The sequence below is a fragment of the Palaemon carinicauda genome, chromosome 3 (genome assembly GCF_036898095.1).
Source record: "Palaemon carinicauda isolate YSFRI2023 chromosome 3, ASM3689809v2, whole genome shotgun sequence".
NCBI classification, from domain to species: domain Eukaryota; kingdom Metazoa; phylum Arthropoda; class Malacostraca; order Decapoda; family Palaemonidae; genus Palaemon; species Palaemon carinicauda.
In genome coordinates, this window is record NC_090727.1 from 76,616,563 (window position 1) to 76,629,147 (window position 12,585).

The window sequence follows — 12,585 nt, forward strand, 5'->3', positions numbered from 1 at the left end:
AACAATTTTGCTGATCATAGGTACAGAGTACAGTAAAGTATTTGCTAAATATTATGAACATGAAGAGGAAAAATTATAGGTTTTAATATTAATATTTTTGTGTATATAATTTTGCTTGACCTCATCAGAGACTAACAAGTTCAAATTTTCAAGATCCATCATCAACAAAATCATGTTACTTTTGTAAACAAAACCAAAATTACGTTAATTTGTTGGAGTAAACATAGTGTTAACTAATGACCTAAATTGTTAGCCAATGTGGAGTAAACAGTGTAGCCATGTCTCCTACATTATTATGAAGGAATTGGAATAAAATCTAACTTTCACCCACTTGCCCCTGTGACTTTAGAGCACCATGGCTTACGTTCTTCTTCTTCTTCTTTGAATATTCATTTGTTAACTGCCAATGTTCAAGATTTAGAAATAAATATCTTAAATCCTAAATACTTTCTGTATAGAGACCTGTGCATTTAATAATACTGAAGTGATAAGGATCTAAAGTCTAAATGAAATATGAAAATTGTTGTGAAAATAATTTATTCAATTATTAAATGCATGTTAAAAATACAATATCTGAAATTAGTAATTATTTGTTACAATAAGAGAATATTACAAAATATGCTTCAATTACATACAAATAAGCAGGCAAAAATTAGGAGAAATATTCAAAGTCAATTTACAACTTTACAGACAAAACATTCCCTTTTCTTTATAGTCCAACTGGCAAATATATTCATTTAGGAAGAACTTCAAAGTAAGGTATCATTTCGTACTTTGGAAGTCTGAACTTTCCTTCAGAATTCGAATTAAAAAGGAACCTTTCTATCAGCTAGGACACCATCAGGTAAGAAAACTTGTGACAAAGTTTGACACATCATCAATGCACTGAAAAGGAACCTTTCTATCAGCTAGGACACCATCAGGTAAAAAAAACGTTGTGTCAATGCACAAGAAGAGGATACAAGATAACTCACTGTGCGTTTTGCACAGTTAGTTTGGGCAAAGTCTATCCCAAGATTGTCTTCCAGTTAAAAATGGTTGAGCTACAAAGATAACTAGTTAGTTTGAAAGGTATTAAATAATGATCATGAGTAGAGTCACACAGAAGAAATACACAATACGTGCATTCAATAGACTAATCTTATCACTGGTCAACATACTGTTAAGAGTATCACAATACTTTGGTGTTTGAGCTCATTCAGTATTGGGAAACACAGGGGATGAATGAGCAGCAAAAGAGGCCAGTGGTGGGGGCTCAAGGACTTACTGTCTTGTCTGATCTTTCTGGAGCTTTGAGGACATAAATCCCCACATGAGTTTCATGAAAGAGTCTGTGGAAGGGGAAAGATGTACTGAGTGGTAATTTCTGACAGGAGCGAAGAGCCAACATTACACATTACAAGAACATTTGGCATAATCAAATGCTATTATGAACTCGCAATCAAGTTAAAGCTATAGAAAACTGATCCTGAATCTTAAGTCATGACCTAGATTGGCACTAATCTCCTTAGAATATTCTAGAAAAAAAAAAATTAATTTTCTTGTAATAATCATGAGATCCAACGTCCTAGAAACCCCATACTGGCAGTGATAGAGGACATATTCCGTGGACTCAAAAATTCCTGAGAAATTAATCAAGTTGTAAATACCATCAAACTTCATTTCCTTAATGATAACTGCTTGACTGCCAAAGCCTAGGGCCAGGGAGGCCGTTTAGCATCAGAATGAAGGGGGAAGAGCTGAATTTGCACCATGAAACTGAAAGCTAAGAGAGGTGGGAAGAAAAAGGTGGAGAGGGAGAGAGAGAGAGAGATACAGCAACAGATGGACACACAAATATTTGTTCTCTTATATCTTATGTTTGCAATACTGTCTATTCTTCCGATGAAGTTTGTCCATTTAACCTAATGGTCTTTCTTTGACTTGTGTTTGGATTTGAGATAAAAATATCAGGAAGAGGAGGAAAAAAGGTTATTACATTTTTCAAGAGACAATACGCATCATTAGGGAATGAAGCAAATGGTACAGGAGGCCAACTGTATGCACGACAAGAGAGAATCATCATAGAAAATGCTGAGGTCTTTACGATATGATGTTCCTTTACCTGGAGAACCTACTCAATGGTGAGTGCTGGCGCATTGGCTAACGCTGGATCTACGAGTGCAAGTGCGAAGGAAAGCGCTGGCACTCTGGAAAGCGTTGGTGCTCAGTAATGCGCTTTACAGGGTGTTGCGCAGTCTCCCTAGAATGCGCAGGTGAGCACGGGCGCGCAGTAAGACGCTGCTCTGTGTGTTGCACAGTCTCCTTAGAATGAGCAGGAGAGCGCAAACGCACAGGAGAGTGTTGGCGCGCAGTTCGGCGCTGCGCAGGAGGTTGCTGGAGAACAACTACTGGTGAATGCAGGTGCACAGGTGAGCGCTGGCGAGATAGAGAGCGCCGGCACTTGCGCCCAGGAGAGTGTTGGCAATCCGGACCCCGAGGTAGAGCAGTAGCACTGTGTGTTTGGTGAGCGCTGTTGCCCCTGGGAGTGTAGGTTGGCTGCTCACTGGAACGGCGAGGCTGCGCTGGAGACCGCTGGGGTATTGGAGGGCGCTGAGGACGAACAGGAGAAGGCTGTAAGTCAAGCGAACACCGAAGCGTTGTAGAACGCTGACGAGCTGGAGAGCGTGGGCGCTCTGGAAAGCATGAAGGAGCAGGCTTTCGCTGACAAGATGTTGGTGAGCGCAGGTGCACTGCAGGGCACTAGCGCGCTGGAGAACATTGGAGTGCAGCTGCATACTTAGGTAGGGCCTCAAGAGGCTGTACCGGAAACAAGAATTGTGACGGCAGGTCGGTAAGTCAGCTGGTAGAACGAACAGAAACATGGATGTGCCATTTAGAAGGGCGAACATCCACCGATGGAGATCGCGAACGATCCACAGAAGGGTCCAGGACCGAAGTCCAAGGACTAGCAGCAGCGTCATCGGGAGAAGGTCCAGGAATGAGGAAGGTCGAGGGCCAGGAGACAACTGAAGCGGAGACTCTTTTGCGGGGGACGGCTGCGATGACAAGGCTGAAGAGCCGAAGAGGCATCTTTTCACCGATGGTGAAGGACGACCTCTTAGGTGAAACAGAGGGAGAGCTCAGCGACAGGGATGCTCTCTAGGGACAGTTGGGTCAGCAAGCGTATCATGAGCAGCTTCAGTCCTCCAAAGAGGAGTCTCTATGAGAGAACTCCACCGAGGGTGAGAAACACTCGTAGGAGAGACAGAAGTAGGACTAAGTTTCCCCCTCAAAGGATGATGAGGAATTGGGGAAACTTGAGTCAGCAGCAGCAGGTAGAGAGTCTGGAGGGGCAGGGGCATCGGTTGAAGCCACAGAAGACACCTCTGACACCAAGACATCGACAAGCCAAGAGGATTCACCACCAAAGTCGACGACAACGGCTGCACACTCACACCACGAAGGATGAGCTGCAGCAAGGAGTCCTTGAAGGGCGGACCCAGAAGCCCAAAGGACGACTACACCTCAAAAAGAGAAGACATAGACAAGGCTTCATCCTGGGGGAAAGGTGGGGCCGCTTTGCTTAAAAGGGTCTTCGGTACTCCTCGACGGTCTCTTGGAAGAGGCCGAACGAGTAGGAGCTCCGGAGGAAGGTCGGGAGATGAGAGAAGAGGTCTTGCTATTTTTCCATTTGAAGGAACATTCGAAGGAGAAATATCCCGCTTAGACTTCTTCTTCCGTCGTCGCACGAACCTCTCCCACTGGGAGGCAGACCTCTCCTGACACTCAATAAACTGATTACCACTATCACACCGTTGATCTCTGCAGGTGGGACAAAGGGTGTTGCAATCAGTTTCCACGGCCGACATGAAGATCCCGCAGGTGCGCATTGTCGCAGAAGTCAACATACACACTAACACAAAGAGAAATCACAAAAGAATTAAAGGCAGTCCAATTATAACAGAGAAGGATGAGGAACGGCAACGACCGTACACCATCCGAGCCAAAAGCAAAGTGAGCTAAATCACTGGTGTGTGAGCAGGAGCAGTAGCAAGCTACACCCCATTACCCCTGCTAACTAGCGGTGTGGGTAGTTAACCCTTGCTAAATTTTAAAGGCTCGTCATTTCAGCTTCGCCGAAAGTAATACCCCTAAATATGACAAATTCGAAGATAATTTGTATTTTTCCTAACCATACAAACCTTAGCTATTTACAAAGGGTTACCTTTTAGCGTAGCTGAAATGGCGAGCTATTAGAATTTAACGAGGGTGTATTACCCCCGCGCTAGTTAGCGGCGGGGGGGGGGGTAGGGGAGTGGTAGCTAGCTACCCCTCCTCCCCCTCACACACAGGTGAATACTCACTTTCACTTAGAGGTAGGACTTGTCTTGGGGGACAGGGCTGGCGAGCAAATATGTGTAAATAGCTAAGGTTTGTATGGTTAGGAAAAATACAAATTATCTTCGAATTTGTCATTTGTTCCGTAACCGAAATACAAACCACGCTATTTACAAAGGATGACTCATCCCTTAGGAAGGGTGGAAAGTCCCAGCCATACTGGCTTTGGCTTTACCCGGGGACTCAGAATCCGAGTGAGTCGCACTCGAGAAAAGGAGTCCCTGCACCTCAAAAGTTCCTTGCTCCGCAAGGAACCATGTGGCCTACGTAAGCTTGTGTGTGAAGGAAGAAGTGTGACCCATCCTAGGCAGTTGACCTGGAGTTCCAGAAGGAACTCTGGGTTAGGACGTTCCCAATACCACCTCGTCAGGGTATGGGGGACGCGACAGTATTGACTCAATACTCGGAACACAAGGAAGCATGGTTTACCTGCAGAGGTTCGAGGTCAGCTATGCAGAGACCAGGATGCTGCTTCCCTGTAGAGGGGATGATGAAGAAAGAAGTAAGGGCCAGACATACTTCTTTCGTTCATGCAGACTAAAACCTGATAACAATGCCCTCAACCTTCTGCTACCTGTCCAAAAAGGAGCCTGAGGTTAGACCAGCTGTTGTGTAGCCACCACAGAGCGATAGAAAACGTATCGAGACTCCTGTGGGTCACGCCCTGCAGGAAGCGGGCTGCGAAGGTCATTAGACGCTTCCAGACTCCAGCTTGTAGCACCTGCGTCACAGAGTAGTATTACTCGAAGGCGAGGGACGTTGCGATGTATCCAACATCGTGCTGTAGGGCGACGTGACGGGGGAGGGTCTGGAGACAGGTCGAGATGAATGTCCTTGAGTCCGGGCTGAAGAGGTATACTGGTGACTCTCCCCCCATGTCCTCCTTGTGCTCCCAAATCGGCTGCAACTGAGGACAAACTGCAGCTGTTCCCAGCGCTAACCTCTCGATTCCTTTACTGGCAAGAAAGAGAAGGTCTTGGGACATCAGATACAGAATGGAGACTCGAAATCTTGAATGAATCGGACCGAAGGGCCGGGATTCTCAGATTCTGAGTCTAGCCAACAACTCAGGAGCGAGCCTGAATGTTGCCTTCCCCTCTTCCTTAGAAAGGGGGGAGTAGTAAGAGATCAAGAAGATTGCTTACACACTGGCCGTGGCCAGAGTGAGCAGAAGACCCAAGGCGGAATACAATCCGAGGCCTGTCGTAAAAGGTCTTGAGAAGATCTCTTAAAGGACTAAAAGTCCGAGCCATGCTCCAAGTTGGAGGTCTTCCTCCGACTAGGGCAGGGACGATCGTAGCTTCGCATGAGCGAGGATAGATCCAGCGGGCAGGAAAAAGTTATTCCTTTAAGCCTGAAGGTCAGGGAAAGGCTGAGCGACAGGCTTCATTGCCGAGAGCGGAAAGGAGTTTCCTCCCGCCGAAAGGCAATAAGACCGTTATGCTGGAGAAGAGGCCTCAAGGGAAGAGGTATATCTCCCACGGCACCAACCACCTTAGACTCTTCACTTTGCCTGGGAGACCCCTGTGGATGACTATCGCAGATGACGCGACCTCCGTACCGCGACTGTAGCGGGTTGTCTCTTCTTGAGGAGGAAGCGTAGTGTCTCCAGGCATGAAGCCGAAGCGACGCCCCGGTTCGGGAGAGATGTCGCAGTGTGGTTGCTTGAGTAGTCTGCGCCGTGGGAGAAGCTCTCCCGGGAGTTCCGTCAGGGGAAGCAGAGGGTCCAGAAACCGTTCTGCGCATAGTCCCAGGGGAGCTCTCCCATTGAAAGGTTGACAGACAACCTGGTCTTGTTGAGACCCATTGTCCACAGACAAAAAGGAGGGAAGACGCAGGCGTCGAAGTTGTCCCACCATCACCGGAATGCATCTTCCCAGAGTCTCGGGGTCTGAGACTGGGGGGAAGAATAGCGGAAGCTTGAGGTTCCAAGCTGTCGCGATCAGGTCCCCCAGACCAGCACTTGCTGGTTACCCAAGGTCAAAGACCCCCAGGTATACTCTCTCTACGAGGCTCTGCTCGGATAGTCTGAGAGAAACATTCCCCTGCCTGGAATGAGAGAGCCGATGGTGGTATTGAGAGAATCTCAATCATCCCGGTATCTCTACTGCAAGATGTGAAGGTGTGAAAATGCGTCCCCTGCTGGTTAGAATGAAGTCGGCGCGCAACGGGGCGACTCGGCAGGAGCTGTAAGATCTGAAGAGGGGCCAGACTAAGGCCCCTAAGCCTGCCTGAATGATGGAGAGGTATCCTTCAGGTCTTGACCATAGGCCTGGACCGGAACATGCCCCCCCCCCCTTTCCTTTGACGAGTCCGAGAACCGCATCAAGAATGTGGGGAAAGGACGAGAATATCCACTACCATCAAGAGGCTCCATAGGTCGACACCCATTGCAAGTCTAATAGTTCCGCTGGTCCCCTAGGGCCAGGGAGTCCGGTTAAACATTGCCTGAAGCCACCGGAACTTGGATCGCCCCACATGGAACTTATCCTGAGGCGACCGTTCGGACTATAGACGGGTCAATGAGGAAAGGAGAACTAGGAAACGTTCCAAGATAGGGCTGAAAGCTCTGCTTGACTGAGAACAGGTACTGCGACTCTCCTCAGTCTTGCCACAGTCAACCGAAAGGAAGGCTCGGAGGATGTGGTAACAGAATCTGGCGTCCCCAGGTGGTCACCCATCCAAGTACCGACGTTGCTTAACCTCGCTGGACGGACGAGAAGCGGGGTTCCCAACGTGGTAAGGCCGTTGACTCAATATCATGGCCAGATACTCCAGATGTTGAGGCAGAGGAAGAGAAGGCTCCAAGCAAAATACCATGAACCCACACTCATGGTAAGCATCCGGAAGCTTGTCCCGGTGCTGAAGAAGGTCGAACCCGAGCCTACCGGAGTTGACCAGCCCTCCAAACAGCAGAGGAGGCGGAAGCCTGCACCTGAGCGGCCAAGAGGAAGGCAGGGAGAGTTCTCTGGGGAAACAAACCTGCTATGCCACGGCGGGATAGCCACACTGCATCATAAGCAGGAATACTTGCAGTCTAGGCTGAATTCGATGAGCACCCTGGAAGATGGATGGAATGGAAACTGAAAGTACCCGTCCTTCCGATCCAGGGTTTAGGGAGTCCTGTCGCCTCGTTACCAGTCTGATCGATTCTGCTGGTCTACGCTGGCCGAAGTTTGTTCGACAAACTTGATCAGGGCTGAGAGGTCGACTACGGACATCCCCTCTCAGATCCCTCCTTACAAGAAAGGATCGACTGAGGGGGCCGGGGGTGAAGCCGTCGTTGATCCTAAGGAAGACCTTCGCCTAAGGTATGGATCATTCTGCCCAACCGGGCAACTCTGCTGCCGCTATGGCATAGAGGTTCAGAGACACTGAATTCGCTGACAGAGACGGCAGGCGCGATATCCTTGGCTAATCACAGAGATTGTGCGGGAATGGGCATCGGGAAGCTGTCATTCGGATGAGTAACCTTAAGCATCCTCCCAGCGAAAAACCTGCAATCCTAGAGTTCGTGAACTCCTTTTAGGACTATGCCCCCCCCGGGGGAGTCTCCCGTGCCATCTGTTCCTGACAGGAGGAAACTGCAATTGGACACCTTGTCCCAGTTGTCGTAGCCGATAACTTAGGCCGACGTGGTTGAAAGAAAAGGGCGCTGGAGCCCTGCCGAGTCTGGAAGAAAGCGCCTTGGAGGAGTGAAACCGGAGGGCGATTTCCTCCGCACAGCAGCTGTCTAAGTCTCTGTCCTTGGGCACAAACAAACTCTTCTCAAGGATGGAAGGGTGTCTGAGGTCGTCGACCTCCACAGATGAGACACCCGAAGGAAGCCCTCAGTCAGCGCGTCCAGATGGTACAACATCGAGCTTGTCCGCAAGTTAGATACTTAACGACGAGAGGCCAAGGTGCCTGAGCTCGAGAGGAGGAAAGTACCCTTGATCTTCCTGTAGCTTCCTTGAACCAAACCTCGGGCCGTAACCGAGGAGGGAAAGAACCTGGTAAGCTCCCAGAGGAAGAGGTAAGCAGTCACCCCTTGTCCGATGGAGAAATCTCGAACGGAAAGCCCCCCCCCGCCAAAAATCCTTCCAGGGAATGACGGGGAAGGGCTAACCCAGGTTCAGGAAAGAGGAGTGTTGCTCAGATCTCCCTTAAGTTTCTCCTATTCTTGCAAGTGCCATGCTCTGCGTTTACGGGGTGAGGCCGTGTTCTGGAAATACGCTCCAGAAGAACTCGCCAGGCTGGTCATGCTGCGAAAACCTCATTGGGAATCGTGGTCGCAATCGCCCTGGAGCTCGCGCGACGGAAAATCAAAGATTTTCGCGTGGGCAAACGTGGAAGCGCCCATGCGCGGTAACGCAAACGAAGGTGAGCGAAGGAGCGCAGAAGGAGGGCGAGCGTGGTAAGAAGGGCAAGAGCTGGTGGTCGGTGAGCGATAACCCATAGACAAGCAATGGATACTGCAAGAAATAAGCCGACATTTGTGCGAAGAAACACTGTAGGTTCGCGCAACGGAACACCATCCGTCTGCGCGATGGAAAAACCGTTGGTTCGCGCGTGGGCGAACATTGGAGAGCATGAGCGTAGACGTGCAGGCACGTGGGCGTGTGGGCGCGCAGGCGAGTGGTCGCGCGGGCGCACGGGCGAGCGGTCGCGCGGTCGCGCGGGCGAGCGGGCGCGCGGGCGAGCGGGCGCGCGGGCGAGCGGGCGCGCGGGCGAGCGGTCGCGCGGGCGAGCGGTCGCGCGGGCGAGCGGTCGCGCGGGCGAGCGGTCGCGCGGGCGAGCGGTCGCGCGGGCGAGCGGTCGCGCGGGCGAGCGGTCGCGCGGGCGAGCGGTCGCGCGGGCGAGCGGTCGCGCGGGCGAGCGGTCGCGCGGGCGAGCGGTCGCGCGGGCGAGCGGTCGCGCGGGCGAGCGGTCGCGCGGGCGAGCGGTCGCGCGGGCGAGCGGTCGCGCGGGCGAGCGGTCGCGCGGGCGAGCGGTCGCGCGGGCGCGAGCGGTCGCGCGGGCGAGCGGTCGCGCGGGCGAGCGGTCGCGCGGGCGAGCGGTCGCGCGGGCGAGCGGTCGCACGGGCGCGCAGGCGAGCGGTCGTGAGGGTGGGCAGGTGGATGAGAGCGAGTCCGAGGCGGCGAACGCAAGGGTTAGCGCGATGGCGAGGAAAAGCGCTGCCGCGTGGGCGAGGAAGACCGCTGGCGATATGGATCAACAAGCGATCGGTGGTGAGCTGGTGAGCGCTAACGCGCAGGTTGGCGATGGCGCGTTGTGTTATGCCGACGCGATGGTCGAGCAGTATGCTCAGGTGAACGATCGTGCGTTGGCGAGCAGTATGCGAAGGTGAGCGATCACGCGATGGTGATCAGCATGCGCCGGGTCGCGCGATGGTGATCAGTATGCGCAGGGTTGCGCGATGGTGATCAGCATGCCAGGGTCGCGCGATGGCGATCAGCATGCGCAGGTCGGCGGTCGCGCGATGGCGAGCAGCATCTGCAGGTGGGCGATCGCGCGATGGCGAACAGCATACGCAGTTGAGGGTCGCGCGATGGCGATCAGCATGCGCAGGGTCGAGCGATGGCGATCAGCATCCGCAGGTGTGCGGTCGCGCGATGGCGATCAGCATCCGCAGTTGAGGGTCGCGCGATGGCGATCAGCATCCGCAGTTGAGGGTCGCGCGATGGCGATCAGCATCCGCAGTTGAGGGTCGCGCGATGGCGATCAGCATCCGCAGTTGAGGGTCGCGCGATGGCGATCAGCATCCGCAGTTGAGGGTCGCGCGATGGCGATCAGCATCCGCAGTTGAGGGTCGCGCGATGGCGATCAGCATCCGCAGTTGAGGGTCGCGCGATGGCGATCAGCATCCGCAGTTGAGGGTCGCGCGATGGCGATCAGCATCCGCAGGTGAGCTAGTAGCTGGCGAACCATGTTCCTTCAGAAGTGTTGGAGAACGTTGGCGTGCCGGCTGTAACACACGTGGGCGATCCGGAGATCGCTGGCGAGCTGATGATCGCTGGCGAGCTGATGATCTCTGGCGAGCTGATGATCGCTGACGAGCTGATGATCGCTGGCGAGCTGATGATCGCTGACGAGCAGAAGGCTACGCGTGGAAGCCTGCGCAAAGAAGAAGGGCGCGCAGGGAAACCCTGACACGCAAGGGAAGAACCCCCGTGGGGGCAACCCTTTGCCCCGAAGGGATCGTTGTCCGCCGGGAGACTGATGTCCGTCGGAAAACCGCTGTCCGTCGGGAAGACCGTTGTCCGTCGGGAAGACCGTTGCCCGTCGGAAGACGAGATCAGACTGCTGTCCATCTGCACCAAGGCGGAAGATCGAGAAAAAGGAGTTGTAGGCTGCAAACGGAGATCCAAAAGGGCGCCTCAAGCACCCTTATAGGGAGATGAGAGGCTCTTACGACGAGGCGGACGGTGGGCCTTACGGCGAGGGAGGCCAACAGCAACAGCAACAGAAGAAACCTCCGAAGAGGAGTCTCTATGAGTGTACTCTCTCGCGAACGAAAGAGAAACACTTCGTAGAAGAGACTGGTCAGCAGTGACCTAAAAGGAGCAATCCTCCGAAGAGGAGCTCCTGCAGTTGCCCAGCCCCTTGAGCGAAACTGCAGGTGTGACCGCTCAGCACCAAGAGCATAGTCGCACGAAAAAAAGGCAAGAGGAGAACCCCCCAAAAGGGGAAAAACTCAAGCCTGGACAGGAGAAAAACTTCCCTCGTAAGGAAAGTTACCCGCCCAAGGAGGCAAGCCTCCTGAGAGTTCTAAAATGAACTGGAGAGCTGTCCGTCGTCACAGGAGTACTTCCAGTAGAAGGAGACACGCCCCTGACGAAAATACAAGGGGGGAGGCAGCAACAGCCGAATCCCCAGGACTCAACCAGACAGCTCCCACCGTTGCCATATTACAGAAACGAACTAGATCGGTAACTGTAAAAAAATAAAATAAAACAAATAATATTAGTACACATTCATTCCCCCGGGAAGGCTCCGAAGAGGAATCCCGAGGGAAAGGAACAAGAATTACACAACAGGCTCGTGCCCTCACAACCACTTACACTCGCGGAAGGAGAGCTGTAACCAAAACAGAATTATAACAATTATAATTATGTAATTTAAAAATGAATGAACACTAAAGAAAGAACGAAAACCCCGAAAGGAATCGTTCTACAAGCTGAAAAACAAAAAACAACTACAATTAGATGCATAACTAATTGAGACAAACGTACGGCGTAGCAACCCCCCACACGGAAAGGAAGCTACAAGGGCGTAGTAACACGTAGTAAAAGGGTGAACGACCTCAGAGAGAGAGAGAGAGAAAGACATAAGTCAAACTCGATCGCCACCCATAAAATTACACACACAAATCTGAAAAGGAAACTTACTTATTCTATACTCAAATATATATACAAACATGAAAACATGTTTACATATATATAGAGTAAATGAAAAGTAACCGATTAAGTAAAGACAAAACAAACAATGGCTGCCAAGAGAGGACAAAGACAGAGACGTCTGTCACAGTCCGAGCCAAAAGTGAAAGTGAGTATTCACCTGTGTCACTGCGTGTGAGGGGGAGGAGGGGTAGCTAGCTACCACTCCCCCCCCCCCCCCGCTAACTAGCGCGGGGGTAATACACCCTCGTTAAATTCTAATGGCTCGCCATTTCAGCTACGCTAAAAGGTAACCCTTTGTAAATAGCGTGGTTTGTATTTCGGTTACGAAACAAAAATAGCTTAGGTTTGTATTCCAGTGACAGAACAATGATGTTGTTGGAGTTATGGTTATCTAGAAGAACCTCTAATAGAGTCCTCGATAGAAGAATACTTTACTGTACGATACTCAACCTATAGCTCACCAGTGGGCTTGTGGGGATTGTCCAATCCACAGGTCGGAGTGAATACCCTCATTCGCTCGACTTCTTTGTATCCAACTTTTCAACATCATGGTTAAGTGTTGTCGAAGAGAATTTCTGAAAAGAAATGGAAAAAATCACATATCATAAAATAAGGGAAAAAAAAAGTTATGAAATAAAGCCATTTTTTATTCTAATTAAACTGTGCATAGAAAGAGGCTCTACATATTTTCTTGCAAGACAATTGGTAATGTGTAAGCTTACTTAACATTCCCTTCCACTAAGACAATTTAGAAAAGTATATTGTCCATAATACCATCACTTGTACCAAGACAAGTTCAAGTTACGTTGTTTCTATGACATCA

The 12,585-nt window shown here is 51.1% G+C and overlaps 1 long non-coding RNA gene across 2 annotated transcripts in view; it reads right to left on the reverse strand.

The window, feature by feature from the left end:
• Positions 1-535: 535 nt before the first annotated feature.
• The window catches only part of LOC137638347 (uncharacterized), an 80,851-nt gene continuing 68,801 nt past the window's right edge, over positions 536-12,585 (reverse strand). Inside the window, exon 4 of one of the 2 annotated variants that reach the window (XR_011044087.1) lies at positions 536-1,331. This is a non-coding gene — a long non-coding RNA (uncharacterized lncRNA). Of the gene's footprint in view, positions 1,332-12,218; positions 12,338-12,585 lie in introns of those variants that run through there. The other variant, XR_011044086.1, reaches the window with a different exon arrangement.